The sequence below is a fragment of the Doryrhamphus excisus genome, chromosome 5 (assembly GCF_030265055.1).
Source record: "Doryrhamphus excisus isolate RoL2022-K1 chromosome 5, RoL_Dexc_1.0, whole genome shotgun sequence".
Classification (NCBI taxonomy): Eukaryota; Metazoa; Chordata; class Actinopteri; order Syngnathiformes; family Syngnathidae; genus Doryrhamphus; species Doryrhamphus excisus.
This window is the reverse complement of record NC_080470.1, coordinates 8,271,578-8,277,577: the sequence shown is the minus strand read 5'-3', so window position 1 is coordinate 8,277,577 and position 6,000 is coordinate 8,271,578. Positions and strand designations below refer to the sequence as shown.

At 39.1% G+C, this 6,000-nt stretch overlaps 1 protein-coding gene across 2 annotated transcripts in view; it reads left to right on the top strand.

Annotated features, from left to right (window-relative positions):
• Positions 1–525: 525 nt before the first annotated feature.
• Positions 526–6,000, top strand: part of exoc2 (exocyst complex component 2) — a 49,111-nt gene continuing 43,636 nt past the window's right edge. The window contains exons 1-2 of one of the 2 annotated variants that reach the window (XM_058072299.1): positions 526–721; positions 1,260–1,290. The gene's annotated coding sequence lies outside the window, so the exon portion shown is untranslated. The remainder of the gene's footprint in view (positions 722–1,259; positions 1,291–6,000) is intronic. The other variant, XM_058072298.1, reaches the window with a different exon arrangement.

The window sequence follows — 6,000 nt, the reverse complement described above, 5'->3', positions numbered from 1 at the left end:
CGCTATGAACATCTAGCAAAGATTTGTCTTCTTTCATATTGATCAAATAACAGCAGCATTTGTGAGCGTACACGCACCCTTTGGGTAAGTGTTGGTGTGCATGTGCAGGCATGTTATGTGTAGCATGAGAAACACAGCAGGGGTTTGACTCTTTCTGGTCTGCAGAGAAAGGGAGGGGGTAATGGGAGTGGGGGGTGGTCAAGCTGTCACAACAACTTTCATTACAAAAATAACAACACATTTTGCATGGTCTTTGTCCTTGGGGGGCGGGGCATTGAGGTGTCCAAATAAAGCCATCTTCTCAATTAGTAGTTTATGTCAGTTTATCAGAGACTGAGCCCTGTTCCAATAATATATTCATAATTTTTTCACCCTATCACATTTTCTGCATATCATCACACTGGTATCACAAAAGATGTATTTCAAATCCAAACTATCACTTTTCTCCTTGAAAGTACTGTAGGTTTCCAGCTCAATTACGACTAAAAGAACTACATTTCCCATAATGCTTAGGCTGCAGTTTCAGGAAGCAGCAAATTGCATGTGGTGGATGCTAATATCAGGTTGTGAGGCCTTGCACAGCAATTGTGTTTGTGATCTTTAAATTTCAATCAGTTGTAGAATTCTTGGGGCCGCAGCAGATGTTGAAATCTGATGTAAAAAAAGTATCTCACAACTCATCATCTGCACCAACGAATGATACTGGGAACTTCATGTGGAGGTAGGACTGCAAGCTATGTGATGACATGGATAGTTCAAGCTAAAGGGCTATTTTGCCTCGAGGCAAAAGTGACACTGACAGAGAGACTGACAAAGTGTGTGACAAAGTAATTATGAGGCTTTTGAATTCACCTGTTGTGACCAGTAGGTGGATGAAGATGAAGACTTTTCTGGTAGGCTACTGTTTATCTAGCCTTATTACATGTACTGTCTGATGCGGTTTGGAAAAAAGCATTTATTTAATAAAAAATGAAAAAATATTTTCATAAAAACACCTTTGAACGAAACAAACGCCACATAATCTTTTTATTGACATGCTGCTTGATTGTCCAGCCCTGCGGCAACAACTCATAATAGATGATACTCCTAACATTAGAACTTTTTGGCCACACACTGTATATAAACAGTACATGATAGACACTTTTAATAGATCCTCCAATGTAATACACAGCAAACCTTCAATCAAACTAGCCTGCCTGCTGTAGTTTAATACATCAAAAGAGATAGTGAAATTAATGCCAAGTATTCTTTCCATGCAGCTTCTGGTGGGTGGGGATGCTAATGGCACAGGTGAGTATGGCTGTGGTATGTGTTTATGTCTGAGTCCAAATGCAAGGCAGATACAAACTGCTCAACCAACCGTTCAAATGCACTCAGACATGTGAGCAGTGCTCTTGTACACTCCCATCATCTGTTTCTGCTGTTGTAGTGTTTTACATACCATTCACATGCGTCATGCTTATATATTGTTTGTGATGTGAGTTGAGCATGGTCACGGTTAGTGAACCTGATAGAAGAACAAGCTGGGCAGGAACTAAATCAATCTTTATTGTTATGTAAAACGTACTACTCTTGGAGGGAAGCAGGGCAGAAATGGCAAAGGTGGGAAGTTGATGAAGACAGTCATGATAATGACAAGGCTGACCTGAAGCTGATGAACTAAACTGGCTCACACCAGTTGCACAAAGAATGCATGCATTAGGGCAGACAACCAAACTGCTGTCTAAAATGCTTATGTGCTAATGTGTGTTATGTCTTATGTACTCAAGGCAGGGAGAGGTGAGATTTACAGTCTTTACTCGCAATATTGCAGTTTGATCATTGCTCTATCATGTTTTTTTGGGTTGACTACAATGTATTATTAGTCAAAAATATTGAAAGACAAAGATATATCTATTATTCTGGCCACTAGTAATGTTCCATTATTGAGAGATTACTGGCACACTACATGGAGTCTGCCATGGCATGTGTGACATGACAGAGTGAAAAGAAGTTCTCCTCCCATTCTGTGTGGAAGTGGTAAGTGTTTGGTTTCTTTGTTCTTCTTCTCCACTCCGTTTTAAACCCTTTCTTAAGTTTAGAATACAGTAAAAAAATGGAAGCTGAACTTAATAATAATAAAGTGTAAATAAAGTTAATAAAAATAATAAAGCAACTACATATCAGGAGGGGAGCATAATGTCAGTTGACATATGACATTTATAAAGTGATGTTTATAAAGTTGGTGACATGTGATCGACCCACACTACACCAAAGTAATGGCCTTGATACAGAACCTTGGAAGATGTTAAAGTCCAAATCCTTACTGCACATGCTCACAAATACAATGCTGACACAAAGCGTGACTTGTCTACATAAGCTCCCCAGACGTTGTTTGGTTTCACTTGTGTGCATGACAGTAAACAGTGTTTCTTACCCAACTTATGATAGAAAAAGTTTATGCTCGTGTTCCACTATGTACGTATTTACCTAACAGCAAGCGATATTGAGACACAAAAACATACACGTTGTATACAGGCACTAGGAAAGTCACAAAATTCCTCTACTGTTAACAGATTACCTCTTTGCACTGTCAATGGAAGGTTTTCCCCTCTGGTTCTGGGACCTGTTTTAAGTTTTTAAGTAATCTAATCGTTCAGCAAATACCACAGGCTGTTTCTGAAGGTTGCACATAATAGAAAGTCTTAATATATGTGAATAAGAGCAAACAGACTCAACAAGAGGGTCGATGGAAGTTTGGGATCAAAGCTTTGGGCACAAAAGCAGAGATTTAGCATGTTAGACTGATCGTCACTCTGTCGCAGTCAAGCATTGTCTCTGTGTTGCGCTCTTGAAGTTCTTTGAATTCCTGCTCAGTGTAAAACGCTTATTGTTATCCATAGGTTTTACTGCCACAAACCGCGTTTTCCGACTCTGCCTTTCAGACTACCTTCTATTGAGAGGAAGATTAAGAAAGAAGGGGGGAAAAAAGACCCGGGAACATCAAATAGACTGACACTGTGGCTTCATGTTTTGCTTTCGCTCGCATAATGTCAACAAACTTGACTGAGTGTAGTGAGTCTAAGCAACTTGCAAACACATATTTTTGTGTGACTGTTGGACTATGTGTACTGGGTGTGTTTCAGGTGTATTTGCTCAGTATGTTCAGCTTCTATGTGCTCTCAGCTCACCTCTGTTTTAGTCATACAACAACTTGATGCGTTTGGAAAAAGCCCTGCAGTGATTCATTCCAATATTGAGCTGTCTGATGTTTTTTGTTTTTTTTTAAACATATATTTTAAATGGCTGCACGGCGGACGAGTGGCTAGCACGCAGGCCTCACAGCTTAGAAACCCCAGTTCAATTCCGCCCTCAGCCATCTCTGTGTGGATTTTGCATGTTCTCCCTGTGCATGTGTGGGTTTTCTCCAGGTACTCCGGCTTACTCCCACATTCCAAAAACATGCTAGGTTAATTGGTGACTCCAAATTGTCCATAGGTATGAATGTGAGTGTGAATGGTTGTTTGTCTATATGTGCCCTGTGATTGGCTGGCGACCAGTCCAGGGTGTACCCCGCCTCTTGGCCAAAGTCAGCTGGGATAGGCTCCAGCATCCCCGCAACCCTCGTGAGGATAAGCAGTAGAAAATGAATGAATATAAATACATATATACATATATACATATACATATATATATATATATATATATATATATATATATATATATATATATATATATATATATATATATATATATATATATATATATATATATATATATATCTCCAATGCATAATTGTCCCACAACTGTTCCAAAATGTTTGCTTTCATGATGGCATTATTTGGGTACTGGTGCTAAGCAGGGTAATACAGCAAAGGTCTTCCTACACATTTTGATACATTATATGACGTATTACATTTTTTTTTTAAATCTGCAGATTTATTATGATACAAGTGTTTCTTTACATAAATATTTTTTTTCCCATGCACATTCTACTTAATTAAGGGGATTAGCACAATAGTTATAGGATTAGCCACACTGGATGGGGATTGGCGGTACTGCAAATTTTGGTATCAATCTGCTACCAAATCAATACTAATAATACGAATAAAATAATGATAAGTTGCCTAACACTTTCCACAAAATATGGATGTGTCTGCTCCAATACACATTTCCAAACAATATGTTGTGTCAGTGCGAAGACTTGTGTTGTCCTCGCTCGTGCAGAGTGAGAACTCACCATGAAATTCCCAATATGTCCTTTGTGTGTGTGGGTGTGTATGTTTGTAAGTATATGCATGATTACACATTACAAAAGGTGAGCCAAGGGCTGATTATGCTGTCAGCCACTGCTGACTCATACACATCTTCACCACGGTAATTAAAGGCGATGGGGCATACCTGTATTTTCACACACATAAATACACCAGTAAATACGTGCATTGTGGAGTTACATTTGCTTAAAGCATACGGAGGTATAAAACAGTGATGCAAAACTATTCTTACATGCCATCACATTCACCTGTACGCTGTATCCTTACCTAATGTAGCTCCATTTTCTGTCAAAAGCATAGTTTTATAAAACTATGTTTTTTTTCTGTGTATATTGGTCTATTGTCCACATGTAAACTGAATTTTAGACCACTAAATCAGTGATAACGTTTTCATGATCTGTAGCTCAGTCAACACCAGTGATGGTCAGGTTCAAGGCCAGTGCGGCACTCACTCCTTTGGAGATTTTTATTTTTTTTTATCCACATCAGTAGTGTGATTCATCAAATGTGACGTGATAAGCAAGGTAGTTCCGGTTAGTTGGTGGGGCCACTTAAGCAAAGAGTTTGGCATCTCAAAACAATATGCGTTCAAATGAGTAATACATTTGCATCACAAAAATGCCTCCTCAAAAACATTAGACCTTACAATCGCTCGGCGATACTTCGCCGATACTTTATGTAATTATTGTGCATGTTCTACAGTGTTTACATTTGCGGATGAAGACCGAGTCTTGTCTACATCTGCTGTGGAACACATTCACAACATATGTTGTTGCTGCACCCCAGAAAGAAAGTATTTGGGATCTATCAGACTGGAAAAAGTTAGAATGCCATTACTAAAGCTGTGGGACGACAGTGATTATTATTATTATTCCAATTATTCCATTATTTATGACTCCACCATAAGAAAAACACAAAAATGGCCTACTTGGCCAAGTTTCAGGACGTCATAAGGCTCATCTAAATTTTGCCAGAAAATGTTTGGATGATCCTGTCGACCTTTGGGAAAATACGAAAATGACGAGACAAAAGCTGAACTTTTTGGAAGGTGTGTGTCCCAGTCACGCCACATTTCAGAAAAAGAACATCATACCTACAGTAAAATATGGTGGTGGTAGTGTGATGGTCTGGGGCTCTTTTGCTGCTTCAGGACTTGGAAGAGTTGCTGTGATAAATGGAACCATGAGTTCTGCTGTATAGGAGAATGTCGGGCCATCTGTTTGTGACCTCAAGCTGAAAAGATCTTGGTTACTGCAGAAGGACAAACATCCAAAACACACCAGCAAGTCCACCTCTGAATGGCTAAAGATGGCTAAAAATGGAGCATTTGGGAGTGGCTTAGTCAAAGTCCTGACCTGAATCCTATTGAGATGCTGTGGCCTGACCTTAAAAAGACGGTTCATGCTGGGAAACCCTCCAATGTGGCTGAATTACAACAATTCTGAAAAGATGAGTGGGCCAAACTTCCTCCACAGTGCTGTCGAGACTCATTGCAAGTTATTGTAGATGCTTGATTGCAGTTGTTGCTCCTAAGGGTGTCCCGGCTAGTTATTAGGTTTAGGGGGCAATCACTTTTTCCACACAGAACATGTAGGTTTGGATTTTTTTCTCCCGTAATAGTAACAATTGACATTTAAAAACTGTATTTTATGTTCAGTCATGTTGACGTTGACTAATATTTACATTTGTTTGATCTGAAACATTTAATTTTCCTTAAAAAGGTTGAGCACTAAAGTCAAAGTCCGAC